Source organism: Silene latifolia, chromosome Y, assembly GCF_048544455.1.
Source record: "Silene latifolia isolate original U9 population chromosome Y, ASM4854445v1, whole genome shotgun sequence".
In the NCBI taxonomy this organism is placed as follows: Eukaryota; Viridiplantae; Streptophyta; class Magnoliopsida; order Caryophyllales; family Caryophyllaceae; genus Silene; species Silene latifolia.
The window spans coordinates 440604802-440619763 of record NC_133538.1 but is presented as its reverse complement, the minus strand read 5'-3'; the positions used below and the strand labels follow the sequence as shown (position 1 = coordinate 440619763).

The 14962-nt window shown below is 39.3% G+C and overlaps 1 non-coding gene across 1 annotated transcript; it reads left to right on the top strand.

Moving 5' to 3' along the window:
- Window positions 1–8640: 8640 nt before the first annotated feature.
- LOC141635998 (small nucleolar RNA R71) lies at window positions 8641–8747 on the top strand. Its single transcript, XR_012540644.1, has one exon. It is a non-coding gene; the product is annotated as a small nucleolar RNA R71 (small nucleolar RNA).
- Window positions 8748–14962: the final 6215 nt, after the last annotated feature.

Sequence of the window (14962 nt, the reverse complement as noted above, 5' to 3'; positions counted from 1 at the left end):
CCCTGAAATGCCATCCCCCATGTCATCATCATCACTGTCTAACACTCTATATATATATATATATATATATATATCGGCTCTTACAAACTATCATATAAAATACCAATCTCGCAATACGAACCAACACCATCAACGATTACCCAACATATTATGAGATTACCCCACTCACTAGTAACAACACACAACACGAAACGTATCTCACATCAACATGCCGCATGACTATACCACCATGTTACTCAACAACGCGATTCTATTACGACACCTGACACATGGCAACATACTATCAACTTTCACTTCGACGCATGAATTACTCAACGACTAAGGTAACCACTTACAACTTCATACAAGCAATGTGACCAAAGTAATAGAAAACTTTGTAAATCAGCCTTTTCATTTTGCGACATTACTCTTCCCCTATAAAAAGGAACTTCGTCCCCGAAGTTCACCACCAAATTACCACACATGTTACCTATTACTTGCATCGTAACATAAATCAAAACCATATTATTTATTATGGACAATACTCATTAATCATATACTCATTAAACTAGAAAACATACACAACCCACCTGAATAACTAGCCGCCATCGAGAAGGCATGTTAATAGCATATGTACAAGTGTATGAAAAGATGTAACGCCGATGAATGGATAGTAAATATGGCGGATGTAGGATTAAAGCAACAAGAAACAATCACTACTTCACTATTTGTTACCAATATGCATATAAAACCCAAGCGCGACTTCGAACCTATGAAATTAACGGTTCAAAGGTGTTACTAAGCATCAATAACCATGCTAAACATCACACATGTAATTATGTAACCATTAAACAATTTTAATTTTTGAAAGGTTCCTGTAACAGTGCTACTCGATCGAGTATGTAGTGGTACTCGATCGAGTGCCCGCTACTCGATCGAGTGTCTTGGCTACTCGATCGATTAGCCCTGAGATCAGAATGCCTCAATTCTGTCACACCTGTAGCTACTCGACCGAGTATGGGGTACTCTGTCGAGTACCTACAGGTCAAATACCTTGGAAAACCTGTCATAACCCGCATACATATATACATAATCATCACATAACTTGAGTCAGAATGACTTCCCGACTCACAAAATCCTGCAATCAAGTCAAGCTAGTAAATCCGGCCTTATAGCCAACCATATAAATCCGAAAATAAAAGTTCTAACAACCAATAACTACCATAAGCTAACAACGACTACCATCAACCAAACACAAAGGTAAAGAATATGAGTATCACTCCTGCTGCTGTTGCTCCTCCTCCTCCATCACCTCATCTCCGCCACCTTCGCCTCTTGATGTGCCCGCTCCCGATGACCCAACACCAGTATCAACCCCCGCTCCAGCTCCAGGACTCACGTACCATGGGGTCAAGCCGCCAAAGACAAAGGACTGCGATGTCCCCCAAGCTGACTGATCCACCCCGTAAGAGTGGAAAACTCCACTATAATCCCCAACTCCACTCCACCATACCGGATGCGGTCCCTCGGTTCCTATCCCCTGAGTGTACGCCATCTCATGCATATTCCTGAGTGTCAAAGTGGATGACACTCTCTCTGCCAAGTAGCTCGATCACGTCTCCGGGGTGTCGAGGTAGGGGTAGCACGGAAAAGGGTGCTGCTGCGGTGGTGCTACCGGTCGTGGTCTAGTCTTAGCGGTCCTCTCCTTCACTCGACGGGGTCCCCTCCCCAACCTAGGCCTCTCCTCCACAACGGCTGCATTCTCTCCCTTCTTCGGCTCGGGCATCACCTGGAGGATCGTGTCATCGATGATGTACGTCCGCAACTGTCGAGGTCCACCATCACCCTCCTCCTCCTCCTCATCGGAGTCCACTGCTATAACCACCGGGTCTAACGGCTCTGTCAGTGGGAGGTGCTCGGGAGCCGGAATCTTCATCCAGCTCATGCCCCCACCCTCCATGCTAGGCTGCCATCAGCTAACGTTCTCAACCATTTCAGGTCGAGGTAGTAGTCACGGTCCATAGTAGGCACCGGTGTAGCCAGAGGAACATACTCGGACGAAGCCTCAAAGGTGGTTAGCTTTTCACCTAGCCGAGTGGCGATAGCGCCACAACTCAAGTACTGGGAAGTGGCCGTAGCCATCAAAGCAAGGCTAGTGCAGGCTATGGCAGGAGCATTAAAGACCACCCTCTCGGTCCACTCCGGGTTGAGGTAAAACATCAGAAGCAACACCTCATGGTTGTTTAGTTTACTGATATCCGGTCTATCATAAAGGAGGTGCAAAAGAGAACGAAGAAAGATCCTCAAGGTAACATGCTGAACATCATTAATCAACATGTTGCTTGAGGTGGGAGCTGGCTTTCTGGTAAGACAAGGCATTAGGCGGAACACACCGCACTCAGCAGGAATATCAGTGATGGAATCCTTGGGAGGCTTGGCCAACCCAAGGTGAGAAGCGAAAAGGTCCATGGTCAGCAAGAAACTTGTGTTCATTAACCGAAACTCAACGGTTTGGGCAGTTGGGTCATAACTAAAGGAGCTCATAAACTCCAAAGTAAGAAAAGGGTAGGAATGTTTCCTCAGCCGATACAACCCCGTAAACCCCAAAGTCTCAAATATGTGACGGACATCCGTCTTTATTCCCAAATCAGTCAAAAGTGTGGTATCCACACACCGAGTTGGCCTCATTTTGCGTTTTTGCAAAACCACAAAACGCTCTCTCTGTTTAAAATCTACAAACACTACCGTAGGGTACTCCGGTACCGCGGGTACTACGGGTCCACTACCTTCCCCAGGCTCGGATTGTGAAGCCCACCCTCTCTTGCTCTGTCGGGTCCCTATGTTCAGTCTTGGCATCTGTTTCAGCATATAACTTAAACCAACTTGCATCAACATATAAGGCACATAATTCACGCAATCGAACTTTAAATTCTGAGCTAGGTACACACATTCACCAACAAGTTCCCAATTCAATATATAATCTCAGTTTATGGTAATTCAGACGATCTCCATAGTTGAATGATTTAGCATGATAACAACATCTACTCAACCAGTTCGGATATTATGTAATGACTCAATACGCTATTTCATATAATTACTTAACATTATGTGAGAAATTCATACATACTCATAGAAAGGAAATTTAATACATATCATCATCAACTTTCAATATTAGAAACAAACAACTCATTTAAACTTGTCAGACGGTCTCTACAGCTGTAACGGTTTTAACATATTCACCATCAATTAACATCACCATTATCATATTGAAAATTAACCCTTACTTAAACAATCATATCCAACACCAAATTTCAGATGTAGAAAACGAATTTTAATTTGGGGCACATTTAAGACGGAGTTTTAAGGCAAGTTTTAAGATGAAAATCACCAAAATCCAACTTCTAACATAGTATGTGTAACATATAGCACTCAATTACATCATCCAACATATAGGAAACAACCAAAAATCGATTTTGATTTTGTAACCCTAGAAATTTCGCCCCTAATTTTGCAATTTCTAGCCTATCTTTACAGCAATTAATCACCAATATTCATGAAAGGGAAGCATGTGGATCATATTTCAACAATTAAAATCAATAATTCGCCCCTATGAATCGAAAGTTTCAGATTATACCACCATCCTAACAAATACAAAGTAATAAAAGCACATAAATAAGGAAGGAGTTCATACCTTGGCTAGATAGGAAAGTTAAAGAATGAAATTAACAAGCTAATAACCCAAATAATCACCACCAACACAAGAGAAGAGGAGAGATTTGTGAGAGAATTAGGGATTAGGGTTCGAAACAAGAGGAAAGAATGAGGAGTGTAAGAAGAAATAGGGGTTTTAAGAAACCCGTAAGAAGCTCGGTACTGTAGCCTACTCGATCGACTGCCTAGGGTACTCGATCGAGTGCCCTCTACTCGATCGAGTAGGTGCTATTTCGTCGAGTATCTGCAGAAAATTTCCACATCCCGACGTCATAGCTTCCTAACTAGATCGAGTGAGGTCTACTCGGTCTAGTAAGCATTCACACTCGGTCAAGTAAGGTTAAGTACCCGGTCAGAAATACGAGATAAATTTGAAGATTCCTGCAAAAATAATATCGCGTGTCGATTCCAAACTAAGTTCGGAATTCGGCACTAATTATCACACTTGCTCGTATTACCATTAGTACCCAAGCATATCATACGTCTCAACAGGTAAGATTCATGTCATATTATGCTACCACAAATTTACCCAACTCGGTTTACCTGCTACCGAGCCATTTACATACACAATTACATCACCATATTATACTTAAAACTTATCTTACCACATTACTAGCAAACTCATGTCCACGACAATACGAAACATATAATTAACGATTAATCATTCTTTCATATGTCATATAAATGCATACTCTACATAGCACACTAAGGCCTATCATGTTCCAATTTCAATCATAAGCAAATTATTCAACATAAATCGATCGTCACGCAGCGAAAAGTTTCAACCAATAAACAAGGCATATACGCATTACTATATGCTATTTCTCATATTATAACTCAACACTTCTTTAACTATCATAATTTTAATTACGGTAGGGCTTATAAACTCGTATATAATTACCGTTACTAACAACCTGAAGCAAACACTAACATGATCACCTTCATATTACGGCATGCACTTTCACATTTTCACGCATTCTATCAAATAAACTCTTGTCACATTTCTCATAATCATCGTACAAGCTCACTAATCATGCCAATTATTCACTATACACCATCCAATCGCAACTACCATACCCATCTCTACATTAACAAAGACTCGACCACAAATAACTCCGACACAACTAACATACACATTGCATACATACACACGGACTCCACATCCCCATACCCTGTGACTGCCTTAAGTACCATGGGGCCAAGTTTTTCAAATGAGGGCGCCTACTCATCCAAAATCTAGCATCAGCTGGGGCTCCCATCACACATACACCAGGTTCATTTTATTAGACTCGCTACGTTCATTAAGTTCATTTGTTACAGGTTCCAAAATCATCGCTCTGATACCACTTTGTAACACCCCCATATCCAGAGGAGCCTTAACTAAGCCTTCCTTAGCATATAAGGGCATTACCATCTCGGTTGCCCGAGGACAGTAATAATCAAATGTCGATAAAAGAACTATTAGGTTACATTACAAGTGATTTAAAGCCAACAGACGATATAAAAGATACAACTCAATGGCTACTCGCTATTACTATCAAATCTCGCGAAGACTCACCTCTGCCCGGACTCCAGCTAACAACGACATCAACACCTGCTAAGACAGACTGCTCACCATAAGGGATCACGACAGACACATAAAACAACAAGACAACCACACAAGTTCAGTACTGAGATAAGACATGGCAATACCAACGACATCTAGCAATACAACACAACACAATCAGTCACGCACACAATCACACCCACTCCAATCAATCTCCGTCACTGACTGTCCACCGGACCAGCCCTGCCAGTGTGGGACCGCAGCCGTTCCCACCTAAGCCCCGCTCATCATACCGAGCGATAACCCTGTCCCATTAATGTGCACATCCCCTCCCGTGGCGGGTTCCACGGAGGGCGAAACTAGGGCGTGAAGCCACTCCCGCAAGTGACTCCACTCAGCCGAGAACGCATCTCGAGAACCAGAGACAAATAATCACAACTATCAGCAACACAACACCACCACAACACAACCACAATACAACCACAACAATCAACACACTAGACCATCTACAGAAACTGAGTCGACGAACCTACCTTTAAGCAACTGCAACCAATCCATGCCAACATACGACATATCCCGCAATCAAGCAATGCCTATAACCACAACACAATCATCTATTACTACCAAGAAAACCCTAACTGCAAAGATAAGGATACGGATGATGATGACGACATACCTACAAGGAGAAACCCGGCAAAAGACCGCTACCCGACTCAAGTTACGCTCTCCTAAGGCATAAGAACCTTCAAAAGCTTCCATGGAGGTTTTATGGTGAAGGGAAAGGAAAGAGGCGACTAAAGGATTGAAGAAAAGAGGCGGAAATGATTTGCGGATTTAACAAAACGCGATTGAAAACCCTCGCTGAAAACCCGTTACTCGATCGAGTGTCCAACCTACTCGATCGAGTGTCCCCCTACTCGATCAAGTAACCACGCTACTCGATCGAGTAGCCTCTACTCTATCGAGTACCACACATAACTCACAACTCAAGATAACTTTGGCATGCATTTCTAAGGACTATTACCGCTCCCAAGGTCAGTCAACGCTGGTCAAAGGGTCTCTAAAAGGGCGGGTATTACAGCATCACGGCACCCTTGGTCTGTGACCGCATGGGGCACAAATAGCGGAGGTGGAATAAAGCGTGCTGGAAAAATAAACTGTGGCTCAGTACTAGTACTAGGTAGAGGTGTGGGTGTGAGAGTAATGGTGGGTGTAGGAGTGGTAGTGCAAGTGGGAGCATGGCTACTCCCTACATCCAGTAACTCATCCTCAGTAATAATGGTCTCGGATAACCATCCAGCTGACAGTCGATAACTCGGGGTAAGGGGCCTCGATTTCTTTGGGTCAAGAGTGGGATCAAACTTAGGCATAGACACGATGGGAGGTAAAGTAGGACAAGGTAGAGGTAGTAACCTCGCGTCCGGAAGCTTCTAATTAATGGAAGGCTTGGTAAGAAGCCAATGGCCTTTACTTAAAGCTTTAGTGTGAAGTAAGCGGCTAGCCGCTAAAGCAGTGTCCCCAGTCCTAAGGTTATGTGGCACAAGGTCAGATGGGGTAAAACGAAGGATAAGTCGAGAAGCAAGATGACTCACGATAACCCCACAGTGGATCGCCCTGTGAGTGTGGATGGTGAGAAAGTGTTCGGCCACAGCTTGGGCCACATTTAAGACAAAAAGGCTCACCTTGATCCGTATTTAAATAACCTGCAAGCATTTGTTGCTCGATGGCATTCAACTTATTTGGTTTAGGACGACCAAAGATAGTCCTCCAAAGCAAACGGAACCAAAAACGGGGAACGGGGTGTTCAACGTTGTTGATGTGATGCCGAGGACAGGGGCTGCCCGTAAGGGTCCCCCATAGGGTTCTGTAGGCCTCGTCTCGTGGGGGTGTGGTCGAACCATCTGTATGAACCCTGAGAAGACTACGAAAACGTGCCAATGTAATTCGGTAGTCTTTATTTAAAAGCCAAAAGAAGACCCAACTATCAGGCCTGTTTTCCTTCACATTTCGAGGTTCAAAGCAAAAGCTACTAAAGAATTCATAAGTAAGTGGTTCATACGTGTGATTTAGCATAGTCACCAATCCCGAAGTACCCGTCCCATTAAGTAAGTCTATGATCGATGGTCTCTATCTCATCAAAACTCCTCTTACGAGACAAAATTTCTTTCATAAATTTAGCATATGAGGGAATCTGAGTAATAATTTCAGTGAAAGGTACCGTTATCTGCAAATTCTTTATGACCTTCAAAAACTTCCCGTATTGCTGCTCAATCTTCGTATTCAGCTGTCGGGTCGGAAAGGGAAGTTTGATTGCAATGGGTGGCTCAGCAGCTCCCTTCGCTTTATCGGAATTGGGTGTTTTTTCAGCTCTAGTAGACGTCCCATCAGCGATGGGTAATGGATTAGCAACTCCGTTAGGCAGAAAAGTCAATCGACCATCACAACCAGTTGATCGACTATCTGCTCCAATCGATCGACTAAAGTCACTTGTTGGTTGACTTTTTGCAGGCGTCAAAACAGCTTCTTCGGCGCACTTGTTAACAGCATCAACATCCAGATCCTCAAGAATAATATCGTTGTTCACTCGGAGCATCTCTGGTCCATCATTTGTAAGACCACTTCATAGATGTATCGCATTAACGGTCTCATAAGGCTTATCAGGCTTAGACGGCAACGCACTTGGCTTCCTACTTGTATTTTGGCTGGATAACTGCACAATTTGATTGTCCAAGGCTTTATTGTAAGCCAACAATTGAGCGATTAGAGCTTCCTGCTTTTGTGAAGCCGCTATTTATTGTTGTAACATAGATTTAATATCCGACATATCACTGTTTGAAGCCTGAGGAGGAGGCTGCATCTGTTGAAAATGCTGTTGAGGCGGCCTAATAAAGTTCCATTATATTTGATTACCATGATTTTGAGGGATGATGTAGGGATTGGTCAACGGAGGGGTAGGAAGAAACACATTATGATTCCTCTCAGTGAAGAAATTAGAGTAAGGAGTACCTTGCTTGAAATATTGATAGGCATGAACTTGTTTTAAAGTACTCATACATCCAGTTGCAACATGACCATGGGTACCACATCTCTCACAAGGGACCTCCTGTTGAATCAAAGCATCAACTATCTGTGGCGGACCCAAAGATTGGGTGTTCCTCATCTCGGCAATTTGGGCAGTTATAGCCTCTAACTGAGCTGCAACTGCACTATCTGTACCACCTCCTCTTGTGCTACCTCTTGGATTACCATACTCAGCAGTTTGGGTAGCTATCTGATCAATTAGTTTCCAGGCATTCACATCATTAGTGTTGTCCTGGAATCTTCCGTTGGCAGCTGAATCAAGTAAGGCTCTATGATCGTCATACAGCCCGTTGTAAAACTGGTTGCAAAGGAACCAGGTCTAGAAGCCATGATGAGGAACAGATCGAACTAGTCGTTTGAAACGAACCCACGCCTCATTAAAGTCTTCAGTAGAACCTTGTTTAAAACTCGTAATCTGGCTTCTAAGGGCATTAGTCTTCTGGGGTGGGAAGTACCTCTTGTAGAATGTAAGAGCTAACGAATTCCAGTCTGTAATACCATGAGCTTCCGTATCCAAGTCACGTAGTCACTCCGCTACATCATCTCGCACGGAGAAAGGGAAAAGAGTTAGTTTGACTTGGTCTTGAGTCACCCCCGTAGCCAAAGGGACAGAGCAGCAGTAACTAACGAACTTCTCCATATGTTTAGCGGGGTCCTCACCAGCTCCTCCTCCAAATAAATTTTGCTCCACCAGATTAATGTAAGATGGATTAATTTCAAAAGTACCCTTATCCGTAGTGGGGAGTTTGAATCACTTGGCAAGAGAGGCAAGGGTGGGCTCAGAATGACTTGCCAAAGTAGGCATGATTGTAGTAGGAGCAAAAGTATATGTGTCTTCCTCTAAAGACCGATTTTCTGCAATAAATGCGGCATAAGCTGAATCAAGCGTACTCTAGTCTTCTATTTGATATATCTCTTTCCAAAAGTTTCGTCTAGCACAGAGAGTCCTTTCTGGTTCTGGATCAAACGGTATAAGCTCTGACCTAAAAGACCTGGGCATAAACAAAACTAGCACTGAAAGGTGAGAAACGACCTCAAGGAACATAGGTTCCTTGAGACAAGAGACAAACTAAAATAAAACAAATTGAAAAATGCGTCGCCTCCCTGGCAACGGCGCCAAAATTTGATACGGCTGTCGCAACCTATCAAAAATAAACCAACTGGTCTCTAACTAATATAGCTAGGGAAGTCGGGATCGTATCCACATGGAGGCTATTTGCAATCTAATTGTCAATTTAAGTCTTTCTGAGTAACCAACGGGGTTTGTTTGATTTTTGTTCTAAGCTAAAGCAATAAAATAAAAGGTTTAAAGAGAGAAATTGAGTCGAGAAAAATATAAGAGAAAGGAGTTAGGACATCGATGCACAATGGATTATTATGGGTCATAGGTAGGGTCATAGGTCAGTCTCAATTACCGGTCTATAGGGAAGTGAAAAGGTCCTCTCAGTCCGCTATTCTCTCTAGAATGCTTCTAGCGGGCTCTCGTAATTTAATAGGGCACTCTAATGTGTGTGACAGGTCTAACCCTTTATAGGCTCTCGATCTTAGGTCAGGGTTTACCAATTCAATTAATCAATTACGTCGACTTAACTAATTAAAAGCAATTAAATATCACAATTAACAACATAGACCAATTATATCGACTAAACTAATTACCCAATTAATACCGTCTCAATCCATGGCTTCCCTAAATCCTAGCAAAAGAGGTTTAGCTACTCATAATGAAATTTAAAACAATAATAATTGAATAAGATGATAAAGGGAAAGAATTCATAATGAAATTAATTCGGAAATTAAACAACATAATTAAACTAATAATAATAAAAGAGAAATAAATAAAATTAACAAAGAGGAATTAAGGGAAAAGAGGAATTAAAATTACTGATTGGAAATTGAGTGTGAGCGATAGAGAAAGAGAAATAATCTAGATCTAAAAAGTATAGAAGAAAGCAACGTAATTTTGTTTTTTCCAAATGAAAACGAGATGCCCTAAAGAAAATTTACAGGAGCTTATATAGTCCAAGCCCACCAAGAAAGTAAAACAAAAACTTAAGCGATAAAACATGTAAACATGCTGAAGTCTAGCAAAATATAAGCTGAAGTCGATCGACCTCCTTCTTGCTTTACTGAGACGGATTTGGCTTGTAAATGCGTAAATGCGCTTCAAATCCTGCAATAGGACATGAAATACACCAAAGTAGCAAATACGGATGGAAAATGGAGAGAATATAACAAATAAATTCATATAAATGCGTGCCGAATAAGTAAATAAATACGTCAAAAAGGCACGCATTAGTGGGGTTGAAGCGAGATATCGTAATGCTCATGTTGGCAAAGTCTACCCCGGCCTTCTTATCTTTCCCATCTTCTTGAGGGTTTCAGTAAGCGCGTCATGATGCTCAAGCATCTTGGCAATATCCTCGATGCTCATCTCTTGAGCCTTAACATACAAAGTTGATCTCTTTGGCGGCATATCTTTGAGCTATAAAAGGGAGATAAACGTAAGCATATAGCCTACAGCTCAAAATAAATATGACTCGCACAAAGACATACTCGATCGGGTAACCACACATACTTGATCGAGTAGGAGTCACTCGATCGAGTAAGCTACACACTCGATCGAGTACCCCAACTCCTGAACTTGCCCAGTACTAACATAAAACTTACTCGATCGAGTCACATACGTACTCGGTCGAGTACTGGACACTCGATCGAGTAGCACGACTCCAGTAGCTACTGCCCAACGTATACATATACCCACTCGATCGAGTACAAGCCTACTCGATCGAGCCAAGCCTACTCGATCGAGTCCACCCTAGTCGATCGAGTTGCCCCCACTCGATCGAGTCATGCTCACGATTACACTACCCGCATGCCATTATACTGTTGGAATATGTGTCCTCCGACAATAATGCGATCACAACTGTCGATCATGATGATCACATGTTTAAGTCTAATTTTAAGGATACATGTGGGAAGTAATATTTTGATCATTGGTCCACACATATCGGTAATGATTGGCTGACTAGAGTTTGACATTACTGTCGTGCGTCGGTGGTGATCAGTTGATCCCCTTAGGTCATACCTAAAGGGTAACACTCTTAATTGATGATTTAATTGATCGTATGTCGATACGAGTTAATTAAATTGCTTAAAATTGACGAATGATTTTGGAAGTAATATTTACGTGTCTTATTGTAATTTGATTATAATAAGATACGGTCTCAGTAATCGAATTGTTTTATTACTTAGATGAAATTATTGTTTACGGAAACAATTGAAACGGAATGAATAATTTATTATAAATACAAGATGTTGTGATTTATAAATTGGTAAACCATTTTTCGTACAAGTAATTGTGAATTACTATGTTAATTTTTATAAGTGACATATTTTTTTAATATGTTGATTTTTAATTGTTAAAAATACATTTTATATATAAGATGTCATGTAATGTGTCACATGTGACATATTGACAAAATCACAAATAAAATGGATTTGTGTGTGTACCGAAATGGAGGGAGTATTAGGATAAAAATTGTGTTGATTATTTATAAGTGGAAAACATAATTATAAAACCTACACATAGCCTTGCATACATAGCTTTCTCTTGGGAAGAAAAGGAGAGCATGCATTGGGCTTTCTCCCCTCCCCATTTCGGTTTTCCCATAAGAAAAGAGCAAATATTTTTGCTTAATTTTTCACTATGACACTACATGCAAACTAGTGTATTATTCATTCAACATATCTCTCATAAAACATATAGAAAGATAAGAGACAAAAACTCCAAAATTTCTTCCTTACTCTTGGCCGAATAAACAAGAGTACCAACAATATTTTGGGTCAATTTTTAGTAAGATTAATATTGTTCTAGTTCAAATAATATTAGTCTTTTAAGGGGTTATCTTGGGTATTCATCTTTGGGAGGGATTCTAAGCTTGAATCTTTGTTCATCCATATAAGGAAAGCTCAAGAACAAGTAAGAAGGAGATCTTACTTGTGCCCTTTGATCCGAAATTTTATAGTAAGGAAAACGATTTCTTCTCTATTCTTATTCATGTTTGCATGCATAAGATCTAAATTTAATTTTATGACTAAATTAATTGTAACATATATGAATATGTTGTATAATGAGATTAATAATTTCTAACAAGCGGTATCATGAGCTTTAGGTTGTTTGCATGCAAATCGGTTATTGTTTTTCCGAGTTATACGATTAACAAATAAAACTTATAAATTTGTGTTTATTATGATATATCACGAAATTTATTATGCATGTTAAAGTTTCTAATCCTAAAATTTTTTTAGAATATTTTGGTTTATTTATGGATTTTATTGTTCATTTTTATTAATAATGGCATTAAAATGTGATTTTTATGATTAAAATGTCATTTTTGGACTAAAAATAGCTAAACTTTGACTTTTCCAGTGGTTTTGGATATGTTTTCACATATATTATATACTGTTGGCCTGTAAATATTCATAATAATATGAATTGTTATGCTCGAAATATGGATTTTTCAAATTAAAATCGTATTTAAATTGATAAATAGGTAATACAAGATATATTTCGAATATGGTCATAGAAATTTAGTATGTTGTCACATGCAATTTTACAAGATGTGTGTAAAATATTTGGCTACAATGAAGTCTTTATGCATGATTTATGAATTTTTGATGAAAAATCACATAAATAGTGACTTTAATTAGTAAAAATAGCTAAAACATACTTCACGACTAAGGAAAAACATCACATGTTGCATTTTATCACATATTTCAGATCTAAAAGTGAAAATTTAAGAAAAATAATTTTTCTTTTTTTATGGAAATAATTGATAAATCGGATAAACCGCAACATTGTTTTTCTCGATAAATTTCGAAATTTTTAACCTAAGTTTTGAACATTATGAGTGTCATGGTATTTTTCCAGAATTTTCATGAGTTTAAATTTCAAATTTTGAATTTATTTGAGATTTTTATGATTTATTTAAAGTTATGACATAATATTGTAATTTTGAGTCCTTTTATGAACAATTTTAAGAAATATAAGTTAACTATTGTCAATATGTTAGTGGAGACTAACTTTGAGTTCTAAGATGGTTAGGGTAATTAACTTGTACATAAATATGAATTTATATAATTATTGTGATTATAAAAGGTTAAATCACGCAAATCAGTAAAAACCGATTAATATACGATATTGGCTCCTTAAAGGCGATTTAGCATAAAATTGGGCATGTTCATACATATTATAATGCTGCATTTTATTTATGATTGTCATAATTTTATTTTTATGTAATTTTGAATTATGTAATTTTACTTAGTATGGCCATAGTTTTAATTGATATTACCCGAAATGTATGGGAATATCAATTCGGTTGTAATTTATTGTGATCTCGTATCACCGTTTTGTAATTTAATAGATTTATTTTATTTACAAATGTATAATAGAAAATTATGTAATTCATTTATAATTTTATTTATTACTTTGTAATTTCCCGGAGTTTCCATGAAGACGGTGTTACCTCAAGATGCGTGCCAAGACCGAAGTTCAAGGGACCAAAGGAGTTGGTTTCCGAATTTGTAATAGTTTATTAGATTTACTATTTTAGGAAGGCCATATGGATTTTATTTTTATGCTTTGCATTTTATTTATATGTTGCATGCATCGCTAAATCGCCATAACTAAAACATGCATTGTCATTTTTTATCGAGTTTATCGACCGTGTCAATTACAATTATCGTAGTTCACCGCTTTATTTCACTTAAAACGTAATAGATAATAAATTGACATGACTTCTCGCTAAAACAAACAATTGAGACTTAGCCTTACGAAAAAGTAGAAACCATGAAAACCTATTTCGTGAGGGAGTGAGCTCGGCCACACCGGGGTACAAACCTTGTTACGTAGGGGAAGTGGGTGATAAATGTCTATCCACCGAATTCATGTTGATGAGGGATTTATCGGCCACACCGTGCCCAAATTAATGTTGGTTTGGATCATGGACACATTTATTCGAAATTTGGATTGAGCTCAACGGAAGTATTCGTGACCGTAGTTTCATGTGTTCCGGGCTAAAGATAAATGTTAATGTAATTTATCGACCAAGAGTTCTAAAAGTAGAATCGATTAAAGAGTTAATCCACCGAGTTATATTGATAAGGGTTTCATCAGCCACACCGTGCCCAAGTTAATATGAATTTGGGTCTTGGAATCATTTATAATAGTTTGGTAGAGGTCACTATATAAATGCTCATATCTTGTTAATTTATTTATAAGTATGATATTAAAAAGACAAATGTTAATATTTCCTTTTCCTCCATACTCGTAGTTCATTACAATGAATCCATCAAACGCTACTACACCGATAACTATTGAGTCTTGCCACAATGTTTTTGACGACGTTTGCTTCAACAATGATTTCGACACTACTAGAGAGCTTCATTTTGGGATAGGTTCGGATGGAAACCTAAACTTCATCACTTCTTCTAAACCATCTACTACTACTACAAGATCTCTTGTGAGCCGGTCTCAGGAAGACCGCCTCATAAAATCTATAGGATCTTTGTCTTTGGAAGAGAAAGATGCCAAAACTAGTGGGAGCTCAAGCAATCAAGTTCTTTCTTCTAAGGGCAAAAGGTTCA